This window comes from Mus caroli, unplaced genomic scaffold (assembly GCF_978045245.1).
Source record: "Mus caroli unplaced genomic scaffold, Mus_caroli_1 scaffold_9, whole genome shotgun sequence".
Lineage (NCBI taxonomy): Eukaryota > Metazoa > Chordata > Mammalia > Rodentia > Muridae > Mus > Mus caroli.
In genome coordinates this window covers 124170982-124195633 of record NW_028227264.1, presented here as the reverse complement: position 1 = coordinate 124195633, position 24652 = coordinate 124170982, and positions in this window count along the sequence as shown.

Sequence of the window (24652 nt, the reverse complement as noted above, 5' to 3'; positions counted from 1 at the left end):
GCTATGGAGCACTCACAAAAAGGGACCTAGCATGACTGCCCTCCAAAAGACCCAACAAGCAGCTGAAAGAGTCAAATGTTGATATTTGCACCCAACCAATGGACAGAAGCAGTTGACCCCTGTTGTTAATTGGGGAAGGCTGAAAGATGCTGAAAAGAAGAGTGGTCCTGTAGAAGGACCGGACTCCAGAGATCTCTCAAACACTAGATCACCATACAGACAGCATACAGCAGCTGATATGAGGCCCCCAACACACATAGTAGAGGATTTCTGGGTTTGTATTCATTCAGAGATGATGCACCTTACCCTCAAGAGACTGGAAGGCCCAGGGAGTTTAGAAGTCAGGTGTGGTAGATGGGGTGGGGTCGGGTGGGGTGGGGATATCCACACGGAGACAGGGTGGGGTGGGGTGGAGGTGTGGGATGTGGAGCTAATTTTATATTATAAATAAATATATAAATAAATACATTACATATTAATATACATATACTATATGAAATCAATAGGTTAAAACCAAATTAACAATATTATGGTGATAAGAGGTAAGGTTGAACATAAATGGCTCTGTTATGCAGAGACAGCAGCCTTTACCATACAACCACTCCTAACAATAACTTGAATTTTTTAGAGTTCTCAACCTCCAGAACGGTGAGACATGTTGATCTTTTACAAATCCCCTCAGCTCAGGAGCTATTTTGCAGTTGCAGTACAAACCATATAAGACACAAAGAAAAAGACAAACACAGCAGAAAAGGAAGACTTTGGTCTAAATTTCAATCAAGTCACCAGGAAGCAACTGAACCCTCCTTCCCACATATGCGAGTCAATCAGTCAGTCGCACTGCAAACATCTAGTTAACCACAGCCCCATCTGATCGGAATAAGAACGACTGACCAAGCTGCTGAATCATAAATAATCTTTTGACCTACTAAATCTTAAGATATAATTTTCTATAGATTACTAAAAGATGCATGTTTTATACCTTTGGTTTCAAAGCAGAGGGGACTTTATAATCATCAGTTTGGCAGGATGTAAAATCGTTGAGAAAGCAAGACTCTCTGGCCACGTTGAGGGGATATCTAAATTGAGTTCAGGGATGTGCACAGGTTCACATAAACATCGGCGGCTTCATACCATGGGCTCTTATCTAAATAAGAGAGAAATCCCGCTGACCCTCTGCAATCATTTCTTTTGTCTTCTGATTTCAGATGCAATATGACCACATGTTTCTCCTGTTCTGCCATCCCACTCCCACCAGGAGACATTGTCTTTCCTCAAGCCCTCCATCCCTGACGTTCCTCTTGTCAGATTTGATCACAGCAACAGGAAACAAAAATACCTTTGAAGAAAAAATATTCTAGGATCCCACTGGAGCTGTTTGTCTTTCTCTGTTATTTTCTGCCTCTTATCACCTGTTCTAAACTCTATATTATTTGAACCAGGCATCAGAAGTATACAGTATATCTGTTACTATGATTATAATTCTGTTGCTTAAAAATATATTGAGGCTCTCAACCCAGTTGCTAATGACTCCTAGTTAATTTATAAATACGGTTGCAAGCTTATTCCATCCCAGATTTTGCTGGTACCTAGTTCAGTATGAGGGGTTGTCTCTATGCATAAACAGAATTCATAAAAATCCAATCTCCTAGTCTCACTTTTAAGTAGTATTTGAAATTTATAAAGCTTGACTTAGGCATGTGAAACTGTAACGCTCTGCTTTCTGATGTCGTAGATCCTAGTAATTGGAGAGAAGATTGCAGCAGAGAACTTAAATCTTCAGTCAGAAATGGCTGAATACATGCAATTTAAAGTGTGAAAGTTCCAAATCCCGAAGTTCATACAATTCAAGTGGCCTCCACACTAATGAGCTTTGGGAACTTCCAGCAAAGAAACACAAATTTTAGATCTTTTCAACATGAATAAACATATGACTTCTGCATGGTTATTTTCTTTGTATTGTTTCAATGTTGAAAGTGAGTTTTAATTAATGCCGTCCTTTCAACCTAACCATAGCTACAGTGTGTCTCTGGAGGAAGGAGTCTGCACAGAAAGAGTCCTTTTACAATGATTTATCCTGTGCTCTTTCATAGCAGTTCTTTTTTTTTTCTATCAAGAAGGAGAATATCATTGTTTCTTATGGATGGAAATCTGAATGTCTGTGTCTATAAGAAGAAATAGGATTGATAGCAGAGAAAATATGAGGAACTTTTCAAGAGAAGTTTGGAGAATCTGAAATCTACACTGGTTATTATAATTATATTTTCTACAGGAAAAATAGTGTGATGGCAACGTCTATTGACAATAGTAAGATAATATTAGCACCAGTATTTTGAGTATATTATGTAAATGTCCTTAGACACATGAAAATGTGTATATAATTAAAAACCAAAACTAACCTAGAAAACAGTTATGTAGATTAGGACATATGTATTGCATTACATTAAATATACCCAATGCCTTGCAACAATGTTAAAGTTCTACAAAGGAAATACTCAAGGTACAGTAAATTCATGCTTCCAAAGTACACCTGTTAGTCTTAAAAATATTATAGCATATAGTATAAATATGGCTATATTTGTGTTTGTTTATGCCAAGAATATTAAGCACTAATTCACAGGAAAATATTTTTATTTTACTGTAGGCAATATGTTTTTTTATAGAAACAAATTTTTCCTCTGGACTATCATTCTTATTATATGTAAATTTGAATTCCTATGTTATTATTTTAATGCTCTTGCTTGTTTATATAAAAAGGTTCTCTTTTAAAAATAGTTCTTTGAGAATTTTTTCATTTAATCCTTTATTTATTCATTTATTTATTTATTTACACTCCAGATTTTATTCCTCTCCTGCTCCATCCCCCAACTCTTCCACATTCCATAACTCCTCCCTGCCCTGTCTCCAGAAGAATGTCCCCAACCTCTACTCCTACCCCACCAGACCTCTAAACTCCCTGGGGCTACCAGTCTCTTTAGGACTAGGTGCATCTTCCCTGACTGAACCCACACCCCCCGCCCCCAGTCCTCTGCTGTATATGTATTGGGAGCCTCATATCAGCTGGTATATGCTTCCTAGTTGGTGTCTGAGAGACCTTGGGAGTCCAGGTTAGTTGAGACTACTGGTCCTCTTACAGGGTCAAAGGAACGTGCATAGGTCATATTTAAATCTGCCAAATCCTCCCCGAACCAGCCCCTTCTCTATCCACTAAAATTTGTGTCTCTGTTTTAAAACAAAACAAAACAAAACAAATGATATAAAACACAATCTTTTTTTGTTCATCAACTTTCAGATGACTGTCCTTCAACTGAAGCATCATGCGACCATCATCAGAGACCACATTCTTAAAGATGACTGACTTTCCCTCGCAAACTGTAGCCAGCTGACAAGATATTCTCAGCCTGAGATGGGATTTCATATCCCTTCCCTCCATCCTAGGGTTCTGTCTGCTTTATCCTTGAATAAATATCATACACGTATTGACAACTGTTGTGACCCCGTAAGTGCACCTTCCCTGACATACTTGGGAAATACTTCTTCTCTGTGTCTAACCACAGTCTTAAACAGGTCTTCCCTGTCTTCCTCAGTGATCCCTTAGCACTGAGAATAGAGGATGTAATCTAGATGTCACATTCAGGGCTGACCATTTCCTTGGATTCATAGTCTCTGCATGTTGACCACTTGTGGGTCTCTGTGACAGCTGCCATTTAGTGAAGTAAGAACATTTTGGGATGAGGGTGGAAAGGTGAACTAACCCCTGGGGAAAGAAATAAGTTACAAAGAATCAACTTTCACATTTTGCTTATTTAACAGAATAATAGTACTGTGTTTTCTCCAAGGAATTCTATGGTCTGTCTAGCCCAGCTTCTTGGTTCTGATATTGGTGCCAAAGATGAGTTTAAAGCAGCCTCTGTATCCAATCAGAAAGTAGTTCACAACCCGTATGACAGCAAATCATCAGGCATGTTGGACCAAGCTATCTATTATTGCAATTTTAAGTTAACAACTTTTAAGGTTGATACTTGTTTTTCTTCCTCATGTATATAGTATATATCATAAAAGCTATCCACTGGGGATGCTTCATGATGGACACCAGCTTTATTTCTTCATTTTCCACGACTCAAGAATACAATGTTTTCAGCAATCAGCAGATACCTACATGGACATAGTGATTGATAAGTAGATTCAGTCTGAGTGAAACAACAAACTAGCTAAGCTATCTACCAAGGGTCATGAAAACTAAGTTACAAAAATGTAAATTGAACCTTATACAGTGTTTTATGTCACATTGACCATAATTATTAGATGGGAAAGCAGCTAGTTGAAATTTAAGGAGTGCAGAGAAGTGGTATTGTTTGAGTGAATCCAAGTAGCAAATATTACAAACACTTTCAACAAATGCTAGTTGGGATTTTCCTTTCAGAGGTAAAGAGCCATAGTAATCATCATGTTTAACTTAAAATATTTTCCATTACATATGGGTTTTTCAGCATATTACTTACAAGAGCATGCTCAAGTCCATTCCCTACTCCCTGTGTTGACTGCAACTTCCCGTTCTACTGTGACTGTTGCTTTACCATATCTATGAAATTTTGTTTCCTATTATTTTTAGAGCATGACAATTTTGTACAAAGAGAGACGCTTTGAGTAAATCAAGTGAATAATTTCAGAAACATAAGTACATATTTATGTGTCATCAGAATACCAAAAGGACAGCTGATCTCATTTTCAATATTTGCCAGTGTTTGTATTGGCTAGGAATAATCAGGAGTGCAGACAAACTTGGACATTTTTCTTTGTGTATATTAAAGCCATTCCCTTAGAAGCCAGATGCCGGAGAGGATGGCTTTATGTTGAGCAGGACTTTCCTTTAGAGACCTAATGAGAGCAAGAACAACCTATTATCACCCAAAGGAAACCCCATGATGTATAAACATCTCTTCTGCCTTTCTTGTAAGAACAGAAATAATCAACTTTACATAGAGGAGATAGAATATGAATGACCTCATGAGGGTATCAATCACCGTTGCCCCTAAGTGAATTCAGTAGACGCCTCTGCTGCTATAGTTATTAGCTTATGGACACGGCTAAATTGCATTGATCTTAACTCACCTAGTTCGCATTTCCTTCTAAGGAAAAGGGCGTGCAAAGGAATACTGTGAACTAAGAATCCACAGCAAAATCATGGGACAAGGAAAAAAAAATAAACAAACACAAAAGAATGCCAGACAGAACTGAAAATGATGAATGCAAAACACAGATTTACATTGATTTCTGCAGTGGATTAGGAATCTGTCACTTTAGCAGTGTGATTTGGTTTGGCCTGGTGGATGTTTGGTAGTAGCTCCATTGCCAAAGGCATGAAGTAGAATGACTTGGAAAGTTCAACCCCTTGGGATACAGAATGCTGTGCCTGCAGTGAAACTGAGACTAGATATACACTTCACTGTCTTTACTCTAAAGGTTGAAAACCTGAACACAAAACCATAAAATATAGTCTACAAAAGCACTTGGAGAAATGCAAGGAACTCTAATACAAAGTTAAAACACATCCCTAACATCTGTATCCAAAGCCTATGCAGATGTTTATGGTTACATTCAGCACCTGTTGCAAATGTGTCCAAAATGTTACACAAAAACATACAGATATACTTCTGTTGCACTTGAGAAGCACTGGGAGGACGTTTTCCTATAAACAGATTTTCTTGAGGTTGACTTTATTAAAAATATTTATATGTAGTGATATTTGCTTAAATTTCTGCCCATGAAGGTTTCAGGATGCCCACTTAAAACAATTCTTTCAGATAATTTTACTTAGAATAATTGTCATTTGAGGTGGTCCCTAAAGAAAAGAAAATAATGTAATGTTTAGGACTGGAGATGTGGATCAGTAGTTAAGAGCATTGAGCTCAATTCCCAGCAAATACATGATGGCTCACAACCACCTGTCATCTGATTCCCTCTTCTGGTGTACAGGAAGACATATACATGAATAAAAAATCCTTTAAAAATTTAATGTATAATCTTGATTTGCGAACTCTGTTCCTATATAACAGATTTTGTCAATAAATTCTTAATCAGTAAGTATATTTTTAAAGACAAACATACCAAAAAACATTCTGCTTTCTTAATACTACCTTTAACCTCATGAAAATTTGCTCCATGCCAAATCAAAATAAACTGAAAATAATTTCAATTCACCAATAAAACATTTGTTTAAAAAGTCATTTCACAAAATTATATATATATATATACATATATATATAATGCTTACATACATATACACATTTGACCTATATAAAAATAGCTCATACTTGCAACAAGAAAAGTATCCATTTTAATTTAAACATTTATCATTATCCATTATATTAAAAACCAAGTGTGCTCTTAAAAAGGAGAACTATACAGAATCTTTTTTATTTTTTTTACCAAAAAATTAAAATTTGAAAAATAATTGGCTGGAACACCGAAGTATGGAGTTGGCTGAGCACAAGCCATTCATTTTTGCTTCAGTTTAAGATTACTGTAGTGTGACTGATTCCTACCTCCCTCTCAAGAGAATGCCTTCTCTCATACAAATTCATGAGGAATTTAGAAAAGTAAAAGATTGTTTTTCCTCATATATGAATATGAAGACAATTAGAAGAACAACATTAACTTTATTTTTATAATAAATTACCTTAATCATGAGATTAGTACGTCTTTTCTTTTACTGATCTCAAGAAGAAGAAGAAACAAACAAAACAAAACAAAACAAAACAAACAAACAAACAAACAAACAAACCCAAAACAGCATTTATGTTATGCTCAGGCAAAATAATTTATTTTAAATATCCTAGCTGCAATATATTTCAAAAGGAAGGTTCTCTAGGTTCCTATGTAGAGTATTTGTTCCCAGTGAATCCTTAAAGAGTTGGGCCTAATGGAAATAGGTCACTGTTCTATGACTTCCAAGGAGACTATAGGACACCACTCTATTTTATTTCATTCTAAACCCCCTTGATAACTTCCCCTATCATATATTCTTGCCATTGTTTGCTGGTTTTCTATAGATAGATCTGTGGATATTGCCCTTAGGTGTGTGGGTATAAGGCAGTCATCTGCTGGAGCCTACAACATTTACTAGGGTCCTCAGACAAGAGTAAAACTGACCTATCCCTACCATGTTAAGCATCAAGTACCACCATTTAATCAGCTAAAGATGGGGTATCAGGATCCCTTCTAGCCTCCATGGTGGGGTGTTGACTGATGTGATAGTATTATGCTCCTTTTATGCAGCAACCAAAGCTGTTGAGATCTCAAGAGCACAATGGTGCTTATTTTATGGTCGTCTTCCCTGTTCTCCAGGTTTTATATTCGTGCTTATTTTATTTCCCTGTTCTCCAGGTTTTATATTCCTTTCATTCCTTCTTCAAAGTTTCCTGAGCCTTAAGGTTGATGTCCCAATTAGTGACGAACACTCTGTGCTTTGACCAAGTTAAAATATCTGTATTATCCCTGCCCAGTTCAAAAAAGAATCTTCTCTGATGAGGGAAGACGGGTTCGCTATCTATAGGTATAAGGGCAACTACATAAAAAGCAACTGGATACCATGTTTATTTGGCTGAATAATCGTTCAAAGCCCACTAGGGTCTGTGCATTCCCAGCCATAGATTCTTGGCCAGTTTTCCAGTCGCAGGTAGGAGTTTCTTCTGTGCTGGGGATCTTACGTCTCATAAGAAACTATCATCCATACCATTATATACCAATGGATGAGTTTGGCCTATCGAGTTATTATTGTAGCTCTCTGGGTTTACAGGTGGATAAAACTATTGAAAATTATTCTTAAGCATAAGTGTGCATCATACTTTTTAGCATTATGACTGTTAGCCATCAGAAAGGCAGATTCTAGGTCAATACCAGCATGATTCTTCCATGTTCTGTGATCAAAATGTACGCTAAAAATGGAATCAGCATGTAGTTCTGGTGGGAAGCCAGAAGCAATGGCCAAACCCCTCTATTATTTTGAGGGGTCTCTGAAATAAACTCTGATGAATAATTTGAAGGTAGGTGTCTTGCAAATGGCACTGAACATTTGTTTGCTTATTTATTTATTCATTTAATTTTGATAACCTATTGATTCTGAAGAACCAATCAGAGAAAGAATTAGCAAGCTATCTGGCAAACAGTGCAACAGTATTAAGACTGGGAGAGAGACAACTGTGTGTCTGACGTGTTCAGTGAGCTGCACATCAAGAACAAAGCAAAAGCAGGCACAGAACCTCCTTGGCGATGGGGTGACTGAGAAAGGGAGCCTGAGGGTCTGAAATGAAACAATCTATAGTGAGAATCATTTCGAGAGGCTTGTGATTACACTAGAGGAGCCAGTAACCGATACAAGTCAAATACAATTCAAGGAAATAACATTAACTCCAGAAAATATAAAATATTAAATATAAGACCACAAATATAGTGACCATAATTATGCTTGAGTGAGCACTAAGGATAAATAAATAATATAGATGACAAAGGCCGAGTAAAAGCAAATCTATGTGCACAGTAAATGCATGCACACACTCATGCAAACATCTAACAAGCCTTGCCATAGACTTAGCTATCCAAAAAAAAGAAAAAGTTCAAACTAGTATAAAGTTTATATTCAACATCTTTTTCTACAGTTTAATAAATTTTCTTTTCACTATTTTTGTTTTTCTATATTTAATGAACTGGGTTTGTAGTTAATTAAATATTTTAAAATACTATTTTAAATTAATAATTTTCCTATTATACTAAATTATGCTGTCTTTAGTTTGGATTCTAGTTATTTGTTTATGAACTGCGGAACAGCATTAAATAGGATGTTTTTAATAACATATTAACATAAATACCAAATATAGCATTATTGTCAGGTTGGAGAATATGGTTATTATTCATACACTCTTTGATACTAATGTTATTTGTGTGATATAAGGCATAGATGGCATACTATTTTGAGATTACAATTTTATTATAATTGTCTTCATTATTAACATGTCTTCATTACTTCCCTCACCCAAGCCTTCCCATATACCCTTCCCAGCTTTCCTTCAAACTCATGATCTTTTTTCCCATATATTTTTTATTGAAAATAGTTTTTTGGCACATAAAATATTCTGATTATAATTTTCCCTATACTCAAACAGTTTTTCCTACCTTGCCCCCCATCCAGATCTACCCCTTTCTGTCTCTAGAGAACAAACAGGCTTCTAAGGTATAATAATAAAAATAAAATAAGTAAAATAATATAAAAAATATAATGCATAGAGTAAAATAAAACAAGAAACAAAATGTTGGAATTAGAGAAAGCCAAAAAACAACAGCAAAAAGGACTCAAGATAAGGCACAAGAAAGAGAGACCTACTCATTTCGAAACCTGAGAATCCCATAAAAACACTAAGCTGGAAGTTGTAATATATATGCAAAAGACCTGGTGCAGACCTGTGCAGGCCCTGTGCATGCTTCCTCAGTCTCTGTGAGTTTGTAAGAGCTTTGATCATGTTGATTTAGAGGTCCTTGTTTTCTTAATATGCTCCATCCCTTCTGGTTCTCACTCTCCTTATTCCTCCACAGGTTCCAGGTTCCAGAATCCTGAGTGGAGGAATTTGATGGTGATATCCAGTTTAGAGCTGAATGTTCTGAAGTCTCTTGCCTTCTATGTATTGTGCTATTGTAGATCTCTGCACATTGGTTTTAGAAGATATTCTGCACAGGATCGAAAGTGATAATGTGCATAAACATAGCGACAATCTCTTTGAACTGTAGTGGTGTCTAGCTTACAAGACATGCTAGCGCAATGGTAACAGAAAGCTTGGAGTAACCAACCAATATCAGGTTTGAATTAAGAATCACCCATCCCCAAGGTGGAAATCATGCCCAGTAATGTTTGGGTGACCTAAAAGTCGAGAGAGCCTGGTGACCTAAGGTAAAACCAAATATTATCATTTTTAACAAAAATTAGCAATAAAATGGCTCCTAATGGCATTCTACTATACTCATACATTAATGCCTTGCTCAGACATTAGCAGAAAAGCATCCTCCTGTAGCAGATCAGAATAAGTGAAGAGATGAGAACCGTGGCCTCTTTTTAATAATTCATATTATGTACTTATATGTCTATACATGTGTATTCTTAAACATATCCCGATCAGTCCATATAATCCTACCTGTATAAATATGTTCAGGGCTGACAGTTTGGCACTGGATGACCAGAGCTCTCATGACAAATGCCACCTCTCGCATTCTCAAACCTTCCTCAGATGCTTGTTGTACTTTATGTGGGGATGGGACCTCATTGGCTTTTTCCCATCCAATTTCAATTGTTCATATTTGTTGTTGTTCAGTTCATGTTTGAGCTGTCATGTACGTGAAATTTATATGTGTAGCTTCTGAGATTGCCAGGAGAACCACTCTCACAGCAAACTCCCTGACACCCTTGCTCCTGTAATCTTTCCACTCCCAATTTTAACAATGTTCTCCGAGCTTTAGATTTGAATGCGTTTTGTAGATGTGTTTATTAAGACTGGTTTTGACAACTCTGCAATTTGATAGGTTGTGGTTTTGCAGTACTGGTGTCGGTTTTAAAGAGCAATTGTTTAATGAGGGGCGAGACTACACTTATCTGCTGGTATACAGGCAATTGCTTGTAGATGTATTAAGGAATTTTGCTGCTAATTTCATAAATTAGTGCTTATAGATTCACCTCCAATAAATATGGTTCCACTAGCAGTGAAGGGTTAGCTTTATTTCCAGTAGCAGGCATCATTTAAATATCAGTTATCTTTCATCGCAATAACAAAAAGTGAATAAGTTAAGTCTTGGTTCTTCCTCAAATCCATATGTTCCCCAAAATAAGACTCAGATCCAAAATATGTTTACAAACACCTTAAAAGCATATATACATCATGTATGTTAACAATAAGGTTAAATTTCTATTAATATATGATAACCTATAATAATGTATCAAAAATAACGTTACAATCATTTTCTAAAATACCACATATCTATAACTCAAAAACGACCAAAAGCATCAACCCCAACTTAAAGGTTTGAGACAACAATCTTCTTATCATTGCCTCCACCTGAATTTGGATAAAGAATTCCTTTTGGAGGGTGGTTCAAGAAAATTTGAAAATTGATTAGTCTTGAGAAAACTAGGAGGAAAAACAATATGAACTAACCAGTACTCCCCAGAGCTGTGTCTCTAGTTGCATATGTAGCAGAGGATGACCTAGTCGGCCATCAATGGGTGGAGAGGCCTTTGGTCTTGCGAAGATTATATGCCTCAGTACAGGGGAATGCTAGGGCCTGGAAGCAGGAGTGTATGGTTTGGGGAGCAGGGTGGGGAGAGAATATAGGGGACTTTCAGAGAGGAGACTAGGAAAGGGGATAGCATTTGAAATGTAAATGAAGAAAATATCTAGTAAAAAACAAAAACAAACAAACAAAATATAGCTAAAGCATATGTTGTCCAGTCTCTGTATATTGAGAAAGTGCAGGCTTAAATGAAATCCCACATGGAAAATTCTGAAATGCTAGATGAACCAAGTTCCTCGGGGATCAGCAGCCTTTCTTGAAGCTGTTCTGGAAGCAAGGGTCCTGAGGAAATAGCAACAGTCTGAGGCTAATCCACGCATCCTAGCCTCTTCTAGGGTGGATGTTGCTAGGGCTGTTTTCCATTCTGCAATATACAAACCTTACAAGAAATCTATAGTTCTATAAAAGCCATTTATATGGAATATGCAGAGTACACAGATCAATTAAGGATGATTTCCTGCTCTTTGTTTGGGCAGGTGAAAGGCAACTGTCTTTCTTTAAAAGTTACATCACATAATCAAACTGCAATATAAGTCTCCATTCTTGCCATAAGAAAAGATGAAAATGAATGTGAGGATTCTGCAGCGATCAAGATCCACTGGCTTTGTATATGTGAAGTTATAGAATTAGTTTTATGTCTCAACCAGTCTTAGGGCTATTCCCATGTAGAAGAATCAGCAAATCATGTTCTGTCTTCTGTTTGTTTGGGTTTTTTTTTTGTTGTTGTTTGTTTGTTTTTTCTGTCTTTTGCTGAGATCTTCAAGGGTTCTCTCTTTATCAAATCTAATCCTTATTACTTTGAAATAAATCCAAAACCCATGGAAGATGCCCCAAGTTCTATGTTTTGTTTTTAAATTTAGTAGGGGATTATTAAAAGGCTCCATTCCACAGGTGAGAGCGTGGACTACAGAAGCTAACAGCTTCTGGGACAGGGATGCAGGGATGGTTTAATATATGGAAATCCATCAACGTAATCCATTATATAAACAAACTCAAAGACAAAAACCACATGATCATCTCCTTAGATGCTGAGAAAGCATTTGACAAAATCCAACACCCATTCATGATAAAAGTCTTGGAAAGATCAGGAATTCAAGGCCCATAACTAAACATGATAAAAGCAATCTACAGCAAACCAGTAGCCAACATCAAAGTAAATGGTGATAAGTTGGAAGCAATACCACTAAAATCAGGGAGTAGACAAGACTGTCCACTCTCTCCCTACCTATTCAACATTGTACTTGAAGTCCTAGCTAGAGCAATTCGACAAAAAAGGAGATCAGGATACAAATTGGAAAGGAAGAAGTCAAAATATCACCCTTTTCTCCATAGGTTCCTGCTTTTTCACTAAAAAATCTTCCCAGCTGTTCATCTTGAGTTGTTCTGGGAAGCTTTGGCATTTGTCTGTTTGTTTGTTAATTATTGATTTTAATGAACCAAAACTCTTGTTCTCCTGGCCTGCCTTTTCCCCACTTTTTATCTAGGATATTTTAGGCTGTGATTTTGGGTCCTAATTGCCCATTTTGGGTGCCATATTGAAGAAGTTAGGTCTTGGTTCTTCCTCCCTTCTCCATGCTCTGAGAAACAAGACTCAGACTCAAAATATATTTACAAATACATTGGCCATATAGCTAGGCTCTTCTTCAACTATACCCTAACTTAAAATATCTTATTTATTTTCATCTACATTTTGTCACATGGCTAATTAAATGTGTGGTGGTGCCATGCATCTGTTGCCTCAAATTTTTCTGGGCTTAAGGATTTGTGCCTTCACTCTCTTCCAGAATCTTTTCTCTCTCCTCGCTGTCCCATCTCTATTTTCTGCAGAAACAATAAGCTATAGGGTTTTTAATTGAAAGCTGATGCATCCATACAATGCACAAGATATTCTCTCTAAAAAAAATATGTTACTTGGATTAGTGTGTGTGTGTGTGTGTTAGTGTGTGTGTGTGTATGTGTGTGTGTGTGTGTGTGTGTTTGTGTGTGTGTGTGTGAGTGTGTGTATATGTGTGTGTGTGTGTGAGTGTGAGAGTGTGTGTGTGTGTGAGTGTGAGTGTGTGAGTGTGAGTGTGTGTGTGTGTGTGTGTTTGTGTGTGTGTGTGATGATGATAAAATTTCATTGAAAACCTTTCTGGAGTAAGTCCCCCCTCTTGTAGTACTTTCTGTTCCATTTTCTGGGAAATGATCAGAATATAGCTACTGCACCTTCAGATATGAAATGCTAAGTCGAGACAGTAGCAAGGCAAGGCACCACCACAGACTCCTCTATTCAGGAAGACAAAAATTTTCTTAAAGCCCTCACTAAAGTTCTATGACTAGGCCAGTGTACAAGTCTACTCATCTCAGTGAGGGAGACTGTAAATGCTGTTTCTCTCCCTAAATAAGAAAATTTTAGGGAGGAGGTGATGCTGGAACAGTGAATATATACTTTTGGTAAATAAATACATTCGTCAAAATAGCATTTTTTTTCTCTTAGAGATTACAAAAGCAAAGGAAAACAATAGCATAGAATATGAACTCACTTATGAATCAGAAAAACAAATAAAAGTTATAGTGATAAATGAAAGATAGGGAAAAAAGAATAAACAGTGGTTATAATTTTTACAGTATGCATGATTTGCCCAAGACGTATTGACATACATTTTTCATGCACTGACTAACTTGGATAAAGTCAAGGTTGGTTGAGTTATGATTCTCATATGATTTTCTACCTCCCTAGCACAGATGGATTCTGTTTTACCTATTTGTTTTTATTGTTTATTTAATGTTTGTTTCAATATAATGGTAGAGATGTTTTAAACTCATAGTTTCTGTGAATCTGTGTGGTTTTGTTTGTATGCTTTTACCACATCACAAACACATTGAGAAATCATTGTTAACAAAAATTTCCATGATGAGAAGACACTGAATACTATAAATTCACCTGACCAATGCATGATGAGGTAGTCAGAAATAACACAGGCCTTGGTACAATGGCTTTCAGTTATAAGTTTAGAGGTTACTCACTTTAAGATACTGTAGTGGGCAAACATGTTCACAATTCAGTCGTTCACATGTTTCTAGCTCTACATTCAAACCACATATGTAACCTTCTTTACATAATGTTTTAAAATGTTAATTTGACTGTATGACTGTTTTGTCTGCATGTGTATCTATATAAAGTGCTTGTCTGGTGCATGTGAGAGCTGCCAGTCTCTGTGAAGTTGGAGTTACAGATGGTTGTGGGCTGCATTGTGGGTTATGGGAATCTAACTGGGATTTCTGGAAGAGCAGCAAATACCATTTCTGTAGCCTCGAGAACTGTCTCTGAGGTAGTCTGGATGTCAAGCTCATCTGACATTTTTATTTCAACTTATTGCAACTTGAGACACTATCAAAAACCTCAATCAGATGCAAGGATTCTTTTCAGCAGTTTTATATATAAATGTCCTGGCCAAAGTCCCTTCTACCTGAAGGTAATTCACAATGTCTGTCTTTTACAGTTCTTTGATATTTTGGGAGGTATTTTTAAATGATTGACCTTACATCTGTGGGGTTTTTTTTCTCTGCAGAACAACCTGAAATTCTCTAATTTTCCTTGCCTATTTTCTGTTCTAGGGAAGGATTTCTCCTACCTACTTTCTTATCTCATAATCTAGTGGTTTCCAGACAACCTTATTCCCTGGTTTTTACCACAGCCATTTCTACTGCCCCCAAGGAAATAGCCAGATGCAATCAATCCCTCTGCATAGTTTGGAACTGTAGGGAGGGAAGCTGCAAGGGAGTCTTGGAGGAGGGACAGAGATGAGTGTTCTGCAGGATTTGTTATTGTTCTTCAATGCTCAGCTTCTTTGTGGGGCTATTCCCTCTGGGGTATTGGTGAACCTGATTACATGACCATTACTTCTTCACATATTAGGAATCATAACTATCTGCGGATATTTTATGAGAAGTATTGCCCTTAATCTTTCAATGAATTATCTACATGGCCCACAATCCAAAATGTAAACAAATAAATGGAACTTTAGGCTTTTCAACTGTTTTCACAAGTACCTCTTAATAATAATTCAGTATGAAATTAAAAAGATTGGATTAAATATATCCCACACTGAGTGATACCTGTAAAAATTAATCAAGTTTTTTTTTCTCCTAGTTCCTCTGCCTGGAAAAATTACTCTCTGGCTAATTATTTGCTAATAAATGCCTAGGCTGTAAGCTTCAGTTTGTTGTCTGATTTGTTTTTATATTATATTCTTCTTTATTCTAACCTGGGTTCAGCTATATGGCTGGTTTTCTCTCCTTGTCTTCTTCTGTCTGTTTCCTCAGAATTCCTGGAGTGAATTGCCTCTTTATTCTATTCTGTGTTCAGCTGCCTGCTGATTTACACCGTTCTCCTTAGCTTTCCGTCCTGAAATCTTCTCAGGCTCTCACTGGTTCCCAGATTTTTCTTTCCTTACTGGGTGTCCCACCTGTCTTATGTCATTGGCCATAAGCTTTTTATTGACAGGTGATGCTTAGAAGAGATTTTCTCTACAAACAAATTAATGAGAGTAGGTGAATATGTGTATGTTACTGTGTTTTTTTCTGGCTTATCATGAACAAGTATTAACTGTTAATGAGTGTGTTGTTAGCATGTTTGGCACATGAAAATCAGGCAGAAGCAGCATCCAGAGACTAGAGAGAGGATTAAAATAAAGTATCAAAAGTGAAAACATGTCTGTATTAACAAGAGAAATAAAACTAGCAAAAGTCCAGATGCACTTGAATGGATAATTTGGCACAACATCAGGGTTTTCCCTCCCTTTCGCCCTGTTTTAACATGTTCAGAAACTTTTTTCCACTCTTTATTTTTTTTTCCAGTTTTTTTTATTACATATTTTCCTCAATTACATTTCCAATGCTATCCCAAAAGTCCCCCATACCGCCCCCCACTTCCCTACCCTCCCATTCCCATTCTTTTGGCCCTGGCATTCCCCTATATTGGGGCATATAAAGTTTGCAAGTCCAATGGGCCTCTCTTTCCAGTGATGGCCGACTAGGCCATCTTTCGATACATATGCAGCTAGAGACAAGAGCTCCGGGGTACTGGTTAGTTCATCATGTTGTTCCAACTATAGGGTTGCAGATCCCTTTAGCTCCTTGGGTACTTTCTCTAGCTTCTCCATTGGGAGCCCTGTGATCCATCCAATAGCTGACTGTGAGCATCCACTCCTGTGTTTGCTAGGCCCCTGCATAGTCTCACAAGAGACAGCTATCTTTGGGTCCTTTCAGCAAAATCTTGCTAGTGTATGCAATGGTGACAGCGTTTAGAAGCTGATTATGGGATGGATCCCTGGATACGGCAGTCTCTAGATGGTCCATCCTTTCATCACAGCTCCGAACTTTGTCTCTGTAACTCCTTCCCTGGGTGTTTTGTTCCCAATTCTAAGAAGGGGCACAGTGTCCACATTTTGGTCTTCATTCTTCTTGAGTTTCATGCGTTTAGCAAATTGTATCTTATATCTTGGGTATCCTAAGTTTTGGGCTAATATCCACTTATCAGTGAATACATATTGTGTGAGTTCCTTTGTGATTGTGTTACCTCACTCAAGATGATGCCCACCAGGTCCATCCATTTGGCTAGGAATTTCATAAATTCATTCTTTTTAATAGCTGAGTAGTACTCCATTGTGTAAATGTACCATAATTTCTGTATCCATTCCTCTGTTGAGGGACATCTGGGTCCTTTCCAGCTTCTGGCTATTATAAATAGGGCTGCTATGAACATAGTGGAGCATGTGCCCTTCTTACCGGTTGGGACATCTTCTGGATATATGCCCAGAAGAGGTATTGCTGGATCCTCCGGTAGTACTATGTCCAATTTTCTGAGGAACCGCCAGACTGATTTCCAGAGTGGTTGTACAAGCTTGCAATCCCACCAACAATGGAGGAGTGTTCCTCTTTCTCCACATCCCCGCCAGCATCTGCTGTCACCTGAATTTTTGATCTTAGCCATTCTGACTGGTGTGAGGTGGAATCTCAGGGTTGTTTTGATTTGCATTTCCCTGATGATTAAGGATGTTGAACATTTTTTCAGGTGCTTCTCTGCCATTTGGTATTCTTCAGGTGAGAATTCTTTGTTCAATTCTGAGCCCCATTTTTTAATGGGGTTATTTGACTTTCTGGAGTCCACCTTCTTGAGTTCCTTATATATATTGGATATTAGACCCTTATCTGATTTAGGATAGGTAAAGATCCTTTCCCAATCTGTTGGTGGTTTTTTTGTCTTATTGATGGTGTCTTTTGCCTTGCAGAAGCTTTGCAGTTTCATGAGGTCCCACTTGTCAATTCTCGATCTTACAGCACAAGCCATTGCTGTTCTATTCAAGAATTTTTCCCCTGTGCCCATATCTTCAAGGCTTTTCCCCACTTTCTCCTCTATAAGTTTCAGTGTCTCTGGTTTTATGTGAAGTTCCTTTATCCACTTAGACTTGACCTTAGTACAAGGAGATAGGAATGGATCGATTCGCATTCTTCTACATGATAACAACCAGTTGTGCCAGCACCATTTGTTGAAAATGCTGTCTTTCTTCCACTGGATGTTTTTAGCTCCCTTGTTGAAGATCAAGTGACCGTAGGTGTGTGGGTTCATTTCTGGGTCTTCAATTCTATTCCATTGGTCAATTTGTCTGTCACTATACCAGTACCATGCAGTTTTTATCACAATTGCTCTGTAGTAAAGCTTTAGGTCTGGCATGGTGATTCCACCAGAGGTTCTTTTATCCTTGAGAAGAGTTTTTGCTATCCTAGGTTTTTTGTTATTCCAGATGAATTTGCAGATTGCACTTTCTAATTCGTTGAAGAATTGAGTTGGAATTTTGATGGGGATTGCATTGAATCTGTAGATTGCTTTTGGCAAGATAGCCATTTTTAAAATGTTGATCCTGCCAATCCATGAGCATGGAAGATCTTTCCATCTTCTGAGATCTTCTAGAATTTCTATCTTCAGAGACTTGAAGCTCTTATTATACAGATCTTTCACTTCCTTAGATGATAAGCAGAAAAGTGATATTTTGTGCTTTTTTAAAAAATGTGATCACTGAAATGCCAAATCTGAGCTGAGTACATCTTCAGAAATGAATTTGATGACTCCCTGCTCATGTTAGGGTCAAAGAATATTGAGAACTGCACAATACCTGTTTAAGAAAATGAGATTTCCAAAGCTCTGTATCCAAATAACATCTCATTTGTGATGATATAGCGGCCATCCATGCCACCCAGTATGAGGACAACCTTGCATGTTGTACATCATTGTGCTAGTGTCAGGTTAGTGTGCCTTTTGTCCGAAGAAATTTTAGTAAGGTTTTCAAATGGTGAATTGAAGCTTGCACATATCAGACTTCCAAGTAAATTTCTCTATTTTGACATATAATGAAGAACTCGACTATGAAGTCTTCAGGATACAAGATATCTGATATATCCCTGCCCTATCTCAGACATCTGAGACCAGTTACTCCTAAGTGGAAAGAACTATTGACTTCTTTAAGAAAGAATGTGTGAAATAAATGACTATCTTGGTATAAACTATAATATACATACTTTTTAATGTTCCTATATGGTAAGACAAATGGTATCTGCATCCATTGTCTTCTTTAACACCTCTTAGATTTATTTTTTTTAAATCCAAAGTTTATGATTAAAATATCTAGGGGCTGTAGAGATTTCTTTGTATGTAAGAGTTCTGACTGCTTTTGTAAAGGATCGCAGACTATTTCCCAGCCCCCTGTCAAGTGGCCCACAGCCATCTCTAAATCTGGGTATCACAGATCCAATGTTGCTTCTGGCCTCTGTAGGCACTTACATGCACATGGGCATAAACACATCCTGCCAGACAACACACAGGCACAATAATGATAATAATAATAATAATAAATAATAACAATAAATATATATAAGAATAAAGATATCTTTAATTCTGTGATGTCAGTGTTTCTTTCCTGTATTCTATAAAATTAGACAATATAATAGCATGAGAGTCAAGTGACTTGGAATATTAATGTTTTTCTCCTTGTGAAGCAACAATATTCTTACTTTGCCAGGTATTTTCATTCCATAAATGTTATTTTCTATTCATCTCTGGCCTTTATCTTCTCATCACTTGCTTTTTTTATAATACATAAGAAAAAGTATCTTAGAATTTGGTTACTTATTCAAGTGCATACATGGAGAGAACATAGAAAAATTGTTTTGAGCAAACATTTTTTTTAAAGCTCCAAAGCAAAAAAAAGGCATTGCAACAGCCCCCATATTAGCAATGTTTGTAAAGCCAAGTCATTCCTGATGTAAATAATTTCTTCTAGAGACCCTGCCCCTTTATCAGACCCTGAAGTATTCACTGCTGAGACCAAACAGAAGTGGCTGCATAGAGTGTACACCACATGCATCCATGGTGTTCCCCGAACAATGCAGGCAGAGACACACACGCCTTTGCCTCTACCCATAGCACAGCATGGTAGATAGAATCACACATGTTTGGTCAGCCTTTCACATTAACTTAATACCCATGTCTTTTGGCATGAAGTTCCTTCAGTCCTTGAGCCTCTATTGTGTCCCCTATCAAACTTAGAATGCCTGTTGTATCCCCAGATGATGTTCTATGAAAGACATGACTTTTTTCCAGGCAGGTACTTTTCTTCAAAATAACTGCCATATTTCACCATTTAGAAGCCAATGCTATGAATGTCAAAGGAAGTACCTTAGTTCACACTAGAGTCAGTTCACTTTGTCAGCCCTTTCTCTGGTGCCCTGACCTTATCAGGCAAAGGTTGAAAAGCAGAAATCAATGAAGTAAATGGCCCCCAAACATAGAAACCTAAGAGGCTTTTCTTTTTGAAATCCACAGTTTATAGAGTTGACTCTATTCCAGTTGTGTTTCTACATATGTGCCTCATTAATGGTGGATAATTATTAATGATTTGCTAAGCATGTATATGAAACTCTATGAAAGATCTGTACGTGGAACACAGACGAGGTGCCCAATGACATGTGTTATTTACAATAGGCATGGATGGGGATGGAGAGATGGCACTTGGTGCTATTTTTAGAAATTCCAAGTTGTATTCCTTGCACCTACACTGCTGCTCACAACCATTTATAGTAATGCTTCCAAGAGAGCGAATGCCCTCTTCTGACCTCAGCAATTTTCTACAAACATGCAGTGCACATACATATATTCAGGCTCACATGCATATACATAAAGTAGGTGAAGTGAATATCTTGAGAGATTATTTCTAAACCAGGTAGCATGATAATAGCAATGGAAAACATCCTAAAGAACAGAGGAAGCATAGAGAAGAGCTAATCAATATAAGGCAGACTGGGCAAAAGGTCAGCTAAGCTGTCCATGTGGAACATATAGGTGAAATTTGTTCTTGGAAAATCAGTAGGGTAAATAAAAGTTACAAGTGACTGAAAGAATAGGAAACACGTACTTGAAAATGATTAAGGGTCCATTTGTGAAATAAGCTCAGACCTCTGTCAATTAAATGAGAATGTATACTTGCTTCTACATTGTGGTACTATTACTTAAATTCATCTGCCACATAAAGGTTTGTCCCGGAAAACCTAAGGAATTAGAGATATTAATAATTTGTGAACACATCATCTTAGCCTTACATTAGTGATGAATTCCTAATCAGATTGAATGTTTATAGAATGAAATTTCTTGTGATTTGTGCTTCTACTTAACTGCACACATTTATTCAAATGTTATTCCATAACACCTCAGACGTCACGTAAATTCATTCTTCATATTTTATACCTTAATAGAGTAGCACAAGAAAATGTGTTTTACTGTAACATAAGTACAGTTTATTTAAAACTGGGACTGTCTTGTCTCAATCCCATTCATTATTTAATTCATCCAATATTCAAATTATTCATTAACCATTCAACAAGTAGTTACATTGTTAACTTATCGGAATATGATAATGTGAATTGTAGTTTTTATTGCTATCTTCACGATGTATGTGACAGAAAGAAAGATGTAAAATAAATCAGATGATTGAAATAAAGTGAACATTCCTTACAGTAATATTGTGTTGTAAAACATTAAAACCGAACAGAGTCAAGCTAATATTTTTATAAATCCCTGAAGCAGCTAACATGTAGAATACAATGAAGGAGATGAGCAAATATTTGCAAAACAGTACAGGAAAATGTTCATTGGGAGAGGAGAGGAGAAGAATAGATGGTGGGAGAGAAGGGGGAGAAAGAGGAGATTGAGAGAGAGAGAGAGAGAGAGAGAGAGAGAGAGAGAGAGAGAGAGAGAGAGAGAGAGAGAAACTGTCAGCCTGTGACCTTCACACATGTGCGAAATCATCAACAAAAATGCTTATGAAATATTTGTTATCGATGACAGGAAATCATAGCACAGTAGATGGGGACTTTAGCTTGTCATTGTAAGAAAGATCAAATCAAATCAAAGACACATAGTGCATAGTGTAAAAGCCAGGCAGAGTTTATTATGAGGTAATCTCTCATATTGAGAGCAAATTTGGGTAGAAGGAGCATTGTGGAGGGCATATTCTATAGGAGTGTGGACCATGGCCCAGGAACCATGATTAGAGAAAAAGTGGGCTCTAAGCGTGAACAAGCACAATTGCCAAAATGGTCATGGTATACAAAGTATCACAGGAAGTGACCAGAAAGAATCATCAGAGAATCCAGTGGGTCTTTAGGAATGCTTTCAACCATTCAGTACCTTTAGAAGAAACATCTACCATCAACCACCTACTCACCAGTTTACTGATAAGATCCCTTGAATCAATTCATAATGAGGGGACCATCACCTGGCTTTCCTCTCTGTGAGAAGTCCTCATACTAGGTTTAGTAATCCTGAAATCTTCCTGCCAATTCAGAAAGTCATCCTCCATATGCCTAGAGATAGAACTCGTATCCTGCTTGTTTGACCAAAATCATGAAACATCATAGATTAAAAAGAGTTAAAGAGAAAATATTAAAAATGAAATCTATAAAAATAGCCTTGCTTATTAGGAGGAATTGTCTATCCACTCCTAAACCTCTGCCCCCACCAAAAGAAGCCCAACCATCTACCTTTCTCCATTTTCTGTGGTCTGGTTCTATGTGATATATTATATTCTGAGGGGCAACTTCTGTTTTCTCTCTTAAAAAAAGTAATATGCTAACAGACAAAGAAGGCAGCATATAAACCTGCCTATAAGGGAAGGGCCACTGTCAGGGACCTTCAATCTTGCTAATTTGAAAATAGAAACCTAATGAAATTATTAAGTAATTCCATATCAATTAGACTGAATGTTACATAGATGTCAAGGATGCTATTAAAAGTGTATAATCAAGTGAGTGGTTTTCTAACCTTTACATTTTATTCAATTTGTTCAGATGTCATTGTCGAAACAAACTACAGAAACAAACACTTGAATCCACATTCAGTGTCATAACTATGACATGAATGAAATCCCGGATCTTGAAAACTATTAATATTTTATCATTTATCTACATAAAACATTTAATTTTAATAAAGCAGAATGTGAAAATGTAAGTACAAGGGCTGTGTGAGTGAGAAATGAATTTTGAATGAGTGTTCAATTTCAGTTTTGTGAGATGAAAATACCTGCAACATTCTATGGTATAATTAATGTGCTTTTCCTTAAAAGAAACCCATTGTACAGCTAATAAAGATAAATTTCATGTTGACCATGCAGGATGACTGCATTATAATTTCATGTTTAAAAACATGAAAATAATAAAGGAAGAGAAAACAAAAATAAAACATAATAATCTATATTAGAAGTTGTATGGCACAGATATTTGTATTTTTTTCAATGCAAAAGCCTACCTATTAATAATATCAACAGTGTAGACAAAAGATTGTATGCTTTTCAGTCAAAGAGAAGAATTATGGAAAACAGTGAAGGTGATGTTATTCATTTGGGAACATTTTGGACAGAAGCAAATTCCATGACCTTAAGCTCTTCTTTAAGATACTGTAATAAGATATAGGTTTAATGAGAGGACAAAAGGTATGTAAAATTAATGAGATTTAGTGAAATTGGGGTCCAACTCACTGACACGATGGAATCCTCCAAAATATTATGAGGTTCTGCAGGATAAATACATTCTTAATCTATTAACGTCATTACACTGCACACCTGCCCAGTGGCTACAAGTTGATAGCTTTTGTTACACATGCATCTTAGACCACATGGATAATTTTCTTCATCTATGGTAGATATCATCTCCCACAAAGTTTAAGTGTCCCCAGTGGAAAAGTTAAGGAAAATTTATTTTTTGTTCTTTCATATAAAGTACAATCATAAAATGAGGATAGATACACTAATTTTCACACTGCTTTTAGTTACCTTAGGGGTAGTAGTGAGAGGAGAATAATTTTTAGAAAAAGCCATTGTAAATGTAAAATGCAAATTAGACCTGGAGCATCACTAGGGGTAGTGGGGGAATCTGGCTTTCCTTTGAGAATCTTAATGTCGTTAAAGAAAGAATTTGAAAACAGATTTAGAGAGAAGCTCGAGAACCTGTATGGTTAATAGTCTGCTTCTTATTCTTTAACTCCCAGTTGTCGTATGTGTCTGAGAGTTATATGCTTATTGGACATAATAGACAAATGGATCTCATTTTTTAAATGACTCAATTAGTCTGAATCATTTAATAGGCGAGTTAATACCATTCACATTTAGTGTTGTTTTTCTTTGTTGTTTAGTTTGGGTTGATCATTGATCGTTCTTTTCATCCTCTGTTAGTATCAACGTTTTTCTGGTTTGCTGTTATGACTGTGATGCATTCCTCCCTTGCTTGCCCTTCTTCAGACATGACTATTATGGGATCCATATCTGGGGTTTCATAGATGAAAATGTCTACCCTATTCCTCTATGCATAGTATTTCTTTAACCATTTTCTACAATGCTGGGTTGGTTGTCATGCGTCATCTTAAACCACACTTTTCTTAAAATACACTTGTTTCCTTCTCAAAGTTAAGAAATAGCTTTGCTACTGCTGAATATAGTGATCTTGGCTGCCCATCACTTTCTGTGATTGAAATAATCATCTGCAATCACTGTTAGATTTGTTAACGGGAGACCTGGTATTTTTTTTTGATGCTTTTGTATTTGAGTTGGCATTTTTTTTTCTCACAAAACTTTTAATTTTGTTTGTTCTTTGTTTCTTTGCTTTGCATTTTTGCACACTTGACTCTCGACAGGTGGAGCATTTTTCTGTTCATGACTTTTCAGAGTATGAATGTTTTTACTTGAAAATGTGTTTCTTATTTTCTAATTTTGGGGGAAATTCTTATCTATAATTGCAT